The sequence below is a fragment of the Phyllobates terribilis genome, unplaced genomic scaffold (genome assembly GCF_046119375.1).
Source record: "Phyllobates terribilis strain yellow unplaced genomic scaffold, ASM4611937v1 Scaffold_24__1_contigs__length_18792416, whole genome shotgun sequence".
In the NCBI taxonomy this organism is placed as follows: Eukaryota; Metazoa; Chordata; class Amphibia; order Anura; family Dendrobatidae; genus Phyllobates; species Phyllobates terribilis.
In genome coordinates, this window is record NW_027362784.1 from 3,144,704 (window position 1) to 3,158,733 (window position 14,030).

At 45.8% G+C, this 14,030-nt stretch overlaps 1 protein-coding gene across 3 annotated transcripts in view; it reads left to right on the forward strand.

Annotated features, from left to right (window-relative positions):
• The window catches only part of TAF5L (TATA-box binding protein associated factor 5 like), a 233,729-nt gene that overhangs the window by 1,227 nt on the left and 218,472 nt on the right, over nucleotides 1–14,030 (forward strand). The window lies entirely within an intron of this gene.

The window sequence follows — 14,030 nt, forward strand, 5'->3', positions numbered from 1 at the left end:
CTAGCTCATTTCAGGACATGCTCAGGTAAAGTGCTGCCTCATTCCCTAGCTCTGAGCTCTAGCTCATTTCAGGCGATGCTCAGGTAAAGTGCTGCCTCATTCCCTAGCTCTGAGCTCTACCTCATTTCAGGAGATGCTCAGGTAAATGCTGCCTCATTCCCTAGCTCTGAGCTGTAGCTCATTTCAGGACATGCTCAGGTAAAGTGCTGCCTCATTCCCTAGCTCTGAGCTCTAGCTCATTTCAGGAAATGCTCAGGTAAAGTGCTGCCTCATTCCCTAGCTCTACCTCATTTCAGGACATGCTCAGGTAAAGTGCTGCCTCATTCCCTAGCTCTGAGCTGTAGCTCATTTCAGGACATGCTCAGGTAAAGTGCTGCCTCATTCCCTAGCTCTGAGCTCTAGCTCATTTCAGGCGATGCTCAGGTAAAGTGCTGCCTCATTCCCTAGCTCTGAGCTCTACCTCATTTCAGGAGATGCTCAGGTAAATGCTGCCTCATTCCCTAGCTCTGAGCTCTAGCTCATTTCAGGAAATGCTCAGGTAAAGTGCTGCCTCATTCCCTAGCTCTACCTCATTTCAGGACATGCTCAGGTAAAGTGCTGCCTCATTCCCTAGCTCTGAGCTCTAGCTCATTTCAGGAGATGCTCAGGTAAAGTGCTGCTTCATTCCCTAGCTCTGAGCTGTAGCTAGCTCATTTCAGGACATGCTCAGGTAAAGTGCCGCTTCATTCCCTAGCTCTGAGCTCTAGCTGATTTCAGGAGATGCTCAGGTAAAGTGCTCCCTCATTCCCTAGCTCTGAGCTCTAGCTCATTTCAGGAGATGCTCAGGTAAAGTGCTGCCTCATTCCCTAGCTCTGAGCTCTACCTCATTTCAGGCGATGCTCAGGTGAAGTGCTGCCTCATTTCCTAGCTCTGAGCTCTAGCTCATTTCAGGAGATGCTCAGGTAAAGTGCTGCCTCATTCCCTAGCTCTGAGCTCTAGCTCATTTCAGGCGATGCTCAGGTAAAGTGCTGCCTCATTCCCTAGCTCTGAGCTCTAGCTCATTTCAGGCGATGCTCAGGTAAAGTGCTGCCTCATTCCCTAGCTCTGAGCTCTAGCTCATTTCAGGACATGCTCAGGTAAATGCTGCTTCATTCCCTAGCTCTGAGCTGTAGCTCATTTCAAGAGATGCTCAGGTAAAGTGCTGCTTCATTCCCTAGCTCTGAGCTGTAGCTCATTTCAGGACATGCTCAGGTAAAGTGCTGCTTCATTCCCTAGCTCTGAGCTCTAGCTCATTTCAGTACATGCTCAGGTAAAGTGCTGCTTCATTCCCTAGCTCTGAGCTGTAGCTCATTTCAGGAGATGCTCAGGTAAAGTGCTGCCTCATTCCCTAGCTCTGAGCTGTAGCTCATTTCAGGACATGCTCAGGTAAAGTGCTGCCTCATTCCCTAGCTCTGAGCTCTAGCTCATTTCAGGAAATGCTCAGGTAAAGTGCTGCCTCATTCCCTAGCTCTACCTCATTTCAGGACATGCTCAGGTAAAGTGCTGCCTCATTCCCTAGCTCTGAGCTGTAGCTCATTTCAGGACATGCTCAGGTAAAGTGCTGCCTCATTCCCTAGCTCTGAGCTCTACCTCATTTCAGGAGATGCTCAGGTAAATGCTGCCTCATTCCCTAGCTCTGAGCTGTAGCTCATTTCAGGACATGCTCAGGTAAAGTGCTGCCTCATTCCCTAGCTCTGAGCTCTAGCTCATTTCAGGAAATGCTCAGGTAAAGTGCTGCCTCATTCCCTAGCTCTACCTCATTTCAGGACATGCTCAGGTAAAGTGCTGCCTCATTCCCTAGCTCTGAGCTGTAGCTCATTTCAGGACATGCTCAGGTAAAGTGCTGCCTCATTCCCTAGCTCTGAGCTCTAGCTCATTTCAGGAGATGCTCAGGTAAAGTGCTGCCTCATTCCCTAGCTCTGAGCTCTACCTCATTTCAGGAGATGCTCAGGTAAATGCTGCCTCATTCCCTAGCTCTGAGCTGTAGCTCATTTCAGGACATGCTCAGGTAAAGTGCTGCCTCATTCCCTAGCTCTGAGCTCTAGCTCATTTCAGGAAATGCTCAGGTAAAGTGCTGCCTCATTCCCTAGCTCTACCTCATTTCAGGACATGCTCAGGTAAAGTGCTGCCTCATTCCCTAGCTCTGAGCTGTAGCTCATTTCAGGACATGCTCAGGTAAAGTGCTGCCTCATTCCCTAGCTCTGAGCTCTAGCTCATTTCAGGCGATGCTCAGGTAAAGTGCTGCCTCATTCCCTAGCTCTGAGCTCTACCTCATTTCAGGAGATGCTCAGGTAAATGCTGCCTCATTCCCTAGCTCTGAGCTGTAGCTCATTTCAGGACATGCTCAGGTAAAGTGCTGCCTCATTCCCTAGCTCTGAGCTCTAGCTCATTTCAGGAAATGCTCAGGTAAAGTGCTGCCTCATTCCCTAGCTCTACCTCATTTCAGGACATGCTCAGGTAAAGTGCTGCCTCATTCCCTAGCTCTGAGCTCTAGCTCATTTCAGGAGATGCTCAGGTAAAGTGCTGCCTCATTCCCTAGCTCTGAGCTCTAGCTCATTTCAGGCGATGCTCAGGTAAAGTGCTGCCTCATTCCCTAGCTCTGAGCTCTAGCTCATTTCAGGAGATGCTCAGGTAAAGTGCTGCCTCATTCCCTAGCTCTGAGCTCTAGCTCATTTCAGGCGATGCTCAGGTAAAGTGCTGCCTCATTCCCTAGCTCTGAGCTCTAGCTCATTTCAGGAGATGCTCAGGTAAAGTGCTGCCTCATTCCCTAGCTCTGAGCTCTACCTCATTTCAGGCGATGCTCAGGTAAAGTGCTGCCTCATTCCCTAGCTCTGAGCTCTACCTCATTTCAGGACATGCTCAGGTAAAGTGCTGCCTCATTCCCTAGCTCTGAGCTGTAGCTCATTTCAGGAGATGCTCAGGTAAACTGCTGCCTCATTCCCTAGCTCTGAGCTGTAGCTCATTTCAAGAGATGCTCAGGTAAAGTGCTGCTTCATTCCCTAGCTCTGAGCTGTAGCTCATTTCAGGACATGCTCAGGTAAAGTGCTGCCTCATTCCCTAGCTCTGAGCTCTAGCTCATTTCAGGAGATGCTCAGGTAAATGCTGCCTCATTCCCTAGCTCTGAGCTGTAGCTAGCTCATTTCAGGACATGCTCAGGTAAAGTGCCGCTTCATTCCCTAGCTCTGAGCTCTAGCTGATTTCAGGAGATGCTCAGGTAAAGTGCTCCCTCATTCCCTAGCTCTGAGCTCTAGCTCATTTCAGGAGATGCTCAGGTAAAGTGCTGCCTCATTCCCTAGCTCTGAGCTCTACCTCATTTCAGGCGATGCTCAGGTAAAGTGCTGCCTCATTCCCTAGCTCTGAGCTCTAGCTCATTTCAGGAGATGCTCAGGTAAAGTGCTGCCTCATTCCCTAGCTCTGAGCTCTAGCTCATTTCAGGCGATGCTCAGGTAAAGTGCTGCCTCATTCCCTAGCTCTGAGCTCTAGCTCATTTCAGGCGATGCTCAGGTAAAGTGCTGCCTCATTCCCTAGCTCTGAGCTCTAGCTCATTTCAGGACATGCTCAGGTAAATGCTGCTTCATTCCCTAGCTCTGAGCTGTAGCTCATTTCAAGAGATGCTCAGGTAAAGTGCTGCTTCATTCCCTAGCTCTGAGCTGTAGCTCATTTCAGGACATGCTCAGGTAAAGTGCTGCTTCATTCCCTAGCTCTGAGCTCTAGCTCATTTCAGGACATGCTCAGGTAAAGTGCTGCTTCATTCCCTAGCTCTGAGCTGTAGCTCATTTCAGGAGATGCTCAGGTAAAGTGCTGCTTCATTCCCTAGCTCTGAGCTGTAGCTCATTTCAGGACATGCTCAGGTAAAGTGCTGCCTCATTCCCTAGCTCTGAGCTCTAGCTCATTTCAGGACATGCTCAGGTAAAGTGCTGCCTAGCTCTGAGCTGTAGCTCATTTCAGGAGATGCTCAGGTAATGTGCTGCCTCATTACCTGAGCATCTCCTGAAATGAGCTAGAGCTAGGGAAAGTGCTGCTTCATTCCCTAGCTCTGAGCTGTAGCTCATTTCAGGACTTGCTCAGGTAAAGTGCTGCCTCATTCCCTAGCTCTGAGCTGTAGCTCATTTCAGGAGATGCTCAGGTAAAGTGCTGCATCATTCCCTAGCTCTGAGTTCTAGCTCATTTAAGGAGATGCTCAGGTAAAGTACTGCCTCATTCCCTAGCTCTGAGCTCTAGCTCATTTCAGGAGATGCTCAGGTAAAGTGCTGCCTCATTCCCTAGCTCTGAGCCCTAGCTCATTTCAGGCGATGCTCAGGTAAAGTGCTGCCTCATTCCCTAGCTCTGAGCCCTAGCTCATTTCAGGCGATGCTCAGGTAAAGTGCTGCCTCATTCCCTAGCTCTGAGCTCTAGCTCATTTCAGGAGATGCTCAGGTAAAGTGCTGCCTCATTCCCTAGCTCTGAGCTCTAGCTCATTTCAGGAGATGCTCAGGTAAAGTGCTGCCTCATTCCCTAGCTCTGAGCTCTAGCTCATTTCAGGAGATGCTCAGGTAAAGTGCTGCCTCATTCCCTAGCTCTGAGCTGTAGCTCATTTCAGGCGATGCTCAGGTAAAGTGCTGCCTCATTCCCTAGCTCTGAGCTGTAGCTCATTTCAGGAGATGCTCAGGTAAAGTGCTGCCTCATTCCCTAGCTCTGAGCTGTAGCTCATTTCAGGCGATGCTCAGGTAAAGTGCTGCCTCATTCCCTAGCTCTGAGCTGTAGCTCATTTCAGGAGACGCTCAGGTAAAGTGCTGCCTCATTCCCTAGCTCTGAGCTCTAGCTCATTTCAGGAGATGCTCAGGTAAAGTGCTGCCTCATTCCCTAGCTCTGAGCTGTAGCTCATTTCAGGCGATGCTCAGGTAAAGTGCTGCCTCATTCCCTAGCTCTGAGCTGTAGCTCATTTCAGGCGATGCTCAGGTAAAGTGCTGCCTCATTCCTTAGCTCTGAGCTGTACCTCATTTCAGGAGCTGCTCAGGTAAAGTGCTGCCTCATTCCCTAGCTCTGAGCTGTAGCTCATTTCAGGAGATGCTCAGGTAAAGTGCTGCCTCATTCCCTAGCTCTGAGCTGTAGCTCATTTCAGGAGATGCTCAGGTAAAGTGCTGCCTCATTCCCTAGTTCTGAGCTCTAGCTCATTTCAGGAGATGCTCAGGTAAAGTGCTGCCTCATTCCCTAGCTCTAGCTCATTTCAGGAGATGCTCAGGTAAAGTGCTGCCTCATTCCCTAGCTCTAGCTCATTTCAGGAGATGCTCAGGTAAAGTGCTGCCTCATTCCCTAGCTCTAGCTCATTTCAGGAGATGCTCAGGTAAAGTGCTGCCTCATGCTCTAGCTCATTTCAGGACATGCTCAGGTAAAGTGCTGCCTCATTCCCTAGCTCTGAGATCTAGCTCATTTCAGGACATGCTCAGGTAAAGTGCTGCCTCATTCCCTAGCTCTGAGATCTAGCTCATTTCAGGAGATGCTCAGGTAAAGTGCTGCCTCATTCCCTAGCTCTGAGCTCTAGCTCATTTCAGGCGATGCTCAGGTAAAGTGCTGCCTCATTCCCTAGCTCTGAGCTCTAGCTCATTTCAGGAGATGCTCAGGTAAAGTGCTGCCTCATTCCCTAGCTCTGAGCTCTAGCTCATTTCAGGACATGCTCAGGTAAAGTGCTGCCTAGCTCTGAGCTGTGGCTCATTTCAGGAGATGCTCAGGTAATGTGCTGCCTCATTCCCTAGCTCTGAGCTCTAGCTCATTTCAGGCAATGCTCAGGTAAAGTGCTGCCTCATTTCCTAGCTCTGAACTCTAGCTCATTTCTGGAGATGCTGAGGTAAAATGCTGCCTCATTCCCTAGCTCTGAGCTCTAGCTCATTTCAGGACATGCTCAGGTAAAGTGCTGCCTCATTCCCTAGCTGTGAGCTCTAGCCCATTTCAGGAAATGCTCAGGTAAAGTGCTGCCTCATTACCTGAGCATCTCGTGAAATGAGCTAGAGCTAGGGAAAGTGCTGCCTCATTCCCTAGCTCTGAGCTCTAGCTCATTTCAGGCGATACTCAGGTAAAGTGCTGCCTCATTCCCTAGCTCTGAGCTGTAGCTCATTTCAGGCGATACTCAGGTAAAGTGTTGCCTCATTCCCTAGCTCTGAGCTCTAGCTCATTTCAGGAGATGCTCTAGTAAAGTGCTGCCTCATTCCCTAGCTCTGAGCTCTAGCTCATTTCAGGAGATGCTCAGGTAAAGTGCTGCCTCATTCCCTAGCTCTGAGCTCTAGCTCATTTCAGGAGATGCTCAGGTAAATTTCTGCCTCATTCCCTAGCTCTGAGCTCTAGCTCATTTCAGGCGATGCTCAGGTAAAGTGCTGCCTCATTCCCTAGCTCTGAGCTCTAGCTCATTTCAGGACATGCTCAGGTAAAGTGCTGCCTCATTCCCTAGCTCTGAGCTCTAGCTCATTTCAGGACATGCTCAGGTAAAGTGCTGCCTAGCTCTGAGCTGTAGCTCATTTCAGGAGATGCTCAGGTAATGTGCTGCCTCATTCCCTACCTCTGAGCTGTAGCTTATTTCAGTACATGCTCAGGTAAAGTGCTGCCTTATTCCCTAGCTCTGAGCTGTAGCTAGCTCATTTCAGGACATGCTCAGGTAAAGTGCCGCTTCATTCCCTAGCTCTGAGCTCTAGCTGATTTCAGGAGATGCTCAGGTAAAGTGCTCCCTCATTCCCTAGCTCTGAGCTCTAGCTCATTTCAGGAGATGCTCAGGTAAAGTGCTGCCTCATTCCCTAGCTCTGAGCTGTGGCTCATTTCAGGAGATGCTCAGGTAAAGTGCTGCCTCATTCCCTTGCTCTGAGCTCTAGCTCATTTCAGGAAATGCTCAGGTAAAGTGCTGCCTCATTCCCTAGCTCTAGCTCATTTAAGGAGATGCTCAGGTAAAGTGCTGCCTCATTCCCTAGCTCTGAGCTCTAGCTCATTTCAGAAGATGCTCAGGTAAAGTGCTGCCTCATTCCCTAGCTCTGAGCTGTAACTCATTTCAGGACATGCTCAGGTAAAGTGCTGCCTCATTCCCTAGCTCTGAGCTCTAGCTCATTTCAGGAGATGCTCAGGTAAAGTGCTGCCTCATTCCCTAGCTCTGAGCTCTAGCTCATTTCAGGAGATGCTCAGGTAAAGTGCTGCCTCATTCCCTAGCTCTGAGCTGTAGCTCATTTCAGGAGATGCTCAGGTAAAGTGCTGCCTCATTCCCTAGCTCATTTCAGGAAATGCTCAGGTAAAGTGCTGCCTCATTCCCTAGCTCTAGCTCATTTCAGGAGATGCTCAGGTAAAGTGCTGCCTCATTCCCTAGCTCTAGCTCATTTCAGGAGATGCTCAGGTAAAGTGCTGCCTCATTCCCTAGCTCTGAGCTCTAGCTCATTTCAGGAGATGCTCAGGTAAAGTGCTGCCTCATTCCCTAGCTCTGAGCTCTAGCTCATTTCAGGAGATTCTCAGGTAAAGTGCTGCCTCATTCCCTAGCTCTGAGCTCTAGCTCATTTCAGGAGATGCTCAGGTAAAGTGCTGCCTCATCCCTAGCTCTGAGCTGTAGCTCATTTCAGGCAATACTCAGGTAAAGTGCTGCCTCATTCCCTAGCTCTGAGCTCTAGCTCATTTCAGGAGATGCTCAGGTAAAGTGCTCCCTCATTCCCTAGCTCTGAGCTCTAGCTCATTTCAGGAGATGCTCAGGTAAAGTGCTGCCTCATTCCCTAGCTCTAGCTCATTTCAGGAGATGCTCAGGTAAAGTGCTGCCTCATTCCCTAGCTCTGAGCTGTAGCTCATTTCAGGAGATGCTCAGTTAAAGTGCTGCCTAGCTCTGAGCTCTAGCTCATTTCAGGAGATGCTCAGGTAAAGTGCTCCCTCATTCCCTAGCTCTGAGCTCTAGCTCATTTCAGGAGATGCTCAGGTAAAGTGCTGCCTCATTTCCTAGCTCTGAGCTCTAGCTCATTTAAGGAGATGCTCAGGTAAAGTGCTGCCTCATTCCCTAGCTCTAGCTCATTTCAGGAGATGCTCAGGTAAAGGGCTGCCTCATTCCCTAGCTCTAGCTCATTTCAGGACATGCTCAGGTAAAGTGCTGCCTCATTCCCTAGCACTGAGCTGTAGCTCATTTCAGGAGATGCTCAGGTAAAGTGCTGCCTCATTCCCTAGCTCTGAGCTCTAGCTCATTTCAGGACATGCTCAGGTAACGTGCTGCCTCATTCCCTAGCTCTGAGCTGTAGCTCATTTCAGGAGATGCTGAGGTAAAGTGCTGCCTCATTCCCTAGCTCTGAACTCCAGCTCATTTAAGGAAACCAAAAAAATTACACATATTTGGTATCGCCGCGTCCGAAACAACCCGATATATAAAACTGTCACACTAATTAGCTCTTTCTATGCACACCGTAATAAAATAAATCAAAAAACGGAGCAAAAAATATGCTTTTTCATCTTATCGCCAAACAAAGTGGAAAAAAATGCGATCACAAAGCAAAATGGAAATAAAAATGGTACCGCTGAAAACGTCATCTTGTTCTGCAAAAAAAAAGCCGCCATACAGCTCCATCAGCCGAAAAATAAAAAAGTTATAGCGCTCAGAATAAAGCAATGCAAAAAAAATATTTTTTCTATTAAATTGTTTTATTGTATAAATGCACCAAAACATAAAAAAAATACAGTAAGTGTAGTATCGCTGTAAACGTACTGACCCGAAGAATAATGCTGCCTTATCACTTTTACCACACGCAGAACGGCATAAAAAAAAACCCTCAAAAAACAATTCCTGAATTGTTGGTTTTTGTTAATTTTACCTCCCAAAAAACTCGTCCCGCTAAAAACAAGCCGTCACATTACTCTCAGCCGAAATATGGAAAAATTATAGCTCTCAAAATATGGCGATGCAAAAACTAGATTTTGCAAAAAAATGCGTCTCTTACTGTGTGACAGCTGTCAGTCATAAAAACCCGATCTAAATCTGGTATCTCTGTTATCGCACCGACCCAAATAATAAAGTAATCTAATCAGTATATCACACGAGGAACGGCGTAAAAAAATAAATAAAACCAATTCTTCACCTGCTACTGATTTGTTTATTATGTCTCCCAAAGTTTGCAGTAAGGCTCTGCTCACATTTATCCTGCGCTCTGCGCTGAGCACTTACACCAGAGTTTCCGTGTAAATCTCTTAAATTTGTGATTCAGCCGGAACCCATGACGGAAGATTCCCTGTAATGAGGCAGATATAGGCCACTGTGGATGCCGTCTGGCCTGTGATCCCACGGTGTCAGTTCATTTAGGCGTGCATAAAAGTGCGGTTGGCCACAGTTTTGTGCACTTCTGAAAAAAAAGGACACTGCTAAACAGAGGCCAGACGGAGTCCAGAGTAACTCTGCTGCCTCATTACAGTGAATGGATCCCGCAGGGGTTTCATCTGAATTACATCACTTGGAAATTTAGATGGAAACCCCGATGTAAGTGCTCAGCCTAGAGTGCCGGATAAATGTTACGTAAAATGTTCCCAATAAAAGCTTCAACTCAGTCCTCAAAAAAAGCTAGACCCCACTCAGGTCCGTCATGTGTTAAAAATATAAGGGACTTCCAAGTTACTGGTAGCAGAAAGGCTCTGGAAAAGCGAAATTGCCCTTGCCCCCCAAAAGAAATTCAGAAAATTTTGTTCTCCCAAATCCAAATGCCTATTCTACAATAATTTGTTCTCCAATTGTTAAATAGCGCTCCATCCCCCCCAGATCTCGCCGTATGGCTGAACGGTACGATACAGCCACATATGGGGTATTGACACTTTTAGAAGAAATTGTGTGATACATTTCGGCACCATTTTTACCCATTCCGCTGGGTGAAAATGTAAAATCTGAGGGTAAAACATTTTTTTGTGGTAAAAATATTATTCTGATTTTTTCACTGCCCACTGGTATAAATTTAAAAATACTCACTACTTCCCTAGATGAATTCCTTGAGAGGTGTAGTATACAAAATGGGGTCACTTGTGGGGGTTTCTGCTGTTTCGGCATGTCAGCGACTCTTCAAATGCGACATGGTGTCTGCAACCTATCCCAGCCAACATAGCGCTCCTTTCTCTTCCGAACCCTGCCGTACACCAAAGCAGTGGTTTTCCCCCACATATGGGGTATCGGCGTACTCAGGAGAAATTGCACAACAAATTTCATGGTGCAATTTCACCTATTACCCTTATGATAATGCAAAATTAAGGGATGAAAAACGTTTTTGTGGGAAAAATGTGAAAATTTTATTTTTACAGCTCAATATTATAAACTTCTGTGAAGTACCTTGGGGTTCAAGGTGCTCACCACACATCTAGATAAGTTCCCTAAGGGGTCTAATTTCCAAAATTGTGTCACTTTTGGGGGGTTTCCACTGTTTAGGAACATCAGGGGCTCTCCAAACGCTACATGGCGTCTGCTAATTATTCAGACAAATTTTACATTCAAAAAGTCTAATGGCGCTCCTTCCCTTCCGAACCCTGCCGTGCGCCCAAACAGTGGTTTTCCCTCACATATGGGGTATCAGCGCGCTCAAGAGAAATTGCACAAAAAATTTTGGGGTCCAATTTTTCCTGTTACCCCTGTGAAAATAAAAGAAATTGCTTCTAAAGTAACATTTTTGTGAAAAAAGTTAAATGTTCATTTTATTCTTCCACATTCCAAAAATTCCTGTGAAGCACCAGAAGGGTTAATAAAGTTCTTGAATGTGGTTTTGAGCACCTTGAGGGGTGCAGTTTTTTAGGATGGTGTCACTTTTGGGTATTTTCTGTCATAAAGACCCCTCAAAGTGACTTCAAATATGATGTGGTCCCTAAAAAAATGTATTGGTAAATTTTGTTGGAAAAATGAGAAATCGCTGGTCAACTTTTAACCCTTATAGCTCCCTAACAAAAAAAAATTTTGGTTCCAAAATTGTGCTGATGTAAAGTAGACATGTGGGAAATGTTATTTATTAACTATTTTGTGTGACATATCTCTCTGATTTAAGGGCATGAAAATTCAAAGTTTGAAAATTGCTAAATTTTCAAAATTTTCGCCAAATTTCCGATTTTTTCACAAATAAACGCAAGTGATATCGAAGAAATTTTACCACAATCATGAAGTACAATATGTCACGAAAAAACATTCTCAGAATCAGGGGGATCCGTTGAAGCGTTCCAGAGTAATTACCTCATAAAGTGACAGTGGTCAGAATTGAAAAAATTGGCCCTGTCACGAAGGCAAAAACAGGCTCTGGCGCAAAGTGGTTAATAGCAGGCACACTGACCACAGAGCGGCAGCAGAAGCCGCGCTGCGGTGCAGTGTGGCGGCTATTGAAAGGACTGAAATGGTAACATACTAACATAGTTTTTAAGGTTAAAGGAAGACTAAGTCCATCTAGTTCAACCCATAGCCTAACATGTTAATCCAGAGGAAGGCAAAAAAATCTCATGTGGCAAACATCAAGCTCCACATTGGGGAAAACAATTCCTTCCTGACTCCACATACGACAATCAGACTAGTTCCCTGGATCAACGCCCTATCAAGGAATCTAGTATATATAACCTGTAATATTATACTTTTCAAGAAAGGCATCCAGGCCCTTCTTAAATTTTAATAGTGAATCACTCATTACAACATCATGCGGCAGAGCGTTCCATAGTCTCACTGCTCTTACAGTAAAGAATCCGCATCTGTGATTATGATTAAACCTTCTTTCCTCCAGATGTAGAAGATGCCCCCTTGTCCCTGTCTCAGGCCTCAGAGTAAAAAGATCAGTAGAATGGTCTTTGTATTGTCCCCTCATATACTTGTACATAGTAATAAGATCACCCCTAAGGGTATGTGCACACGATGCAGAAAAATCGCATGCAGATTGTGCATGCGTTTTTCCTGCGGAATACATGCGGATTCACATGCGTTTCCGCATGTGGATTGACAAGCGCATTCCAGGCGATTTTAGCATCACTTGGAAAGTGCTTGAGAACTAGGTCACACTATATAAATCCATGAAAACAGCATGGATTTATATAGTGTGACCCGAGAGAGTGTATATACTTACCTCCGATGGCCCCCAGTGTCCTTCTCCATTCTCCCTCGCCGGCAACTTTGAATTGAAAGACCTGCTGACGTCAGCGTCACGTGACCCGTCACATGACTCTGACGCAGTGAGTTGTAGGACCTGCGCTGACAAGTGCCGGGAACCAAGCAGGAGCCGTGCGCGGGCCGATAGAAGGTAAGTATACATTTATTATTTTATTCTTGTTTTACAGCTTTTTAAATGGTACCTGGGTGTGGATGAGACTCTCCTCTCCTCCACACCCGGGTACCATCCGCACATTAGAACACGCCAATAACGCAAGTACAGATGCAGTCTTGCGGAATTGGCGCGTTCTAATGCAAGTCAATAGCGGCGAAAACGCCGTGTTTCCGCAAAATTAATTGACATGCTGCGGATTTTTGAGCGCAGCGTTTACGCTGCGGAAAAATCCGCATCATGGGCACAGCACATGCGGATTTCAATTGGGGAAAATTGCTGCCTTTCTACCATGCGTTTTTAATGCGTTTCCGCAACTGCAAAAACGCAGCGGAAACGCATTAAATCCTCATCGTGTGAACTCGGCCTAAGTGTTCGTTTTTCCACAGTAAATAACCCCAAGTGTAATAAACTGTCTTGGTGTTGCAGACCCCCCAGTCCTCTAATAACCTTGGTCGCTCTTCTCTGCACCCTCTCTAATTCATCTGTCTTTTTTTATACACTGCAGACCAGAAATGTACACAGTATACTAAGTGTGTTCGCACTAGTGACTTGTATAGAGGTAAAATTATGTTCTCCTCATGAGCATCTATGCCTCTTTTAATGCATCCCATTATTTTATTTGCCTTTGCAGCAGCTGCCTGACACTGGCCACTAAACGTGAGCTTGTCGTTCACCAATACAACCGGGTCTTTTTCAGTTACAGTTATGCCCAGTGTTTTACAATTAAGTATATTTTTCTTACATACATTTTATTTCCCCCCAAGTGCATTACCTTACATTTATCCCCATTAAAGCTCATTTGCCATTTATCAGCCCAAGCTTCTAGTTTACATAGATCCTCCTGTAATATAAAATTGTCCTCTGTATTGATTACCCTGCAGAGTTTGTCATCTGCAAATATTGAAATATTAATCTGTATGCCCTTTACAAGGTCATTAATAAATATGTTAAAAAGAAGGGGGCCCAATACTGACCCCTGTGGTACTCCACTGTTAACGGAGACTGTCTGAGTGTGTTCCATTAATAACCACCCTTTGTTTCTTATCACTGAGCCAATTCTTAACCCACATACATATATTTTTCCCTATCCCCATTGTTCTCATTTTATGTATCAACCTTTTGTGTGGAACCGTATCAAAACTTTTGAAAAGTCGATATACACAACATCCACTGCATTTCCTTGGTCCAGTCCCAAACTTACCTCTTCATAAAAGCTAATCAGATTAGTTTGACAGGAACGGTCCCTCGTAAACCTATGTTGATATTGGGTCATGAGGTTATTTTTCTTCAGATACTCTAGTATAGCATCTCTTAGCAAACCCTCCAGAATTTTACCCACAGTAGAGGTTAAGCTTACTGGCCTATAATTTACAAGTTCGGTTTTTGTCCCCTCTTTGAATATTTGCACCACATTTGCTATACGCCAGTCCTGTGCTACCGACCCTGTTACTATGGAATCTTTAAAAATAATGGTCTATCTATGACGTTGCGGGTGTATCGCATCCGGGCCCGGGGATTTGTCAACTATAGTGATTTTTAGACGTTGCCGTACTTCCTGCTGGGTTAAGCAAGTGACATTTAATGGAGAATTTTTGTTATCACTAATCATGTTTTCTGTCATAAGATTTTGTGTAAATACTGTTGAAAAAAATCATTTAGCATATTGGCTTTTTCCTCATCCTCATCCACCATTTCACCCAGACTATTTTTAAGGGACCAACGCTTATTTTTTAGTGTTTTACTATTTATGTAGTTAAAGAATATTTTGGGGTTATT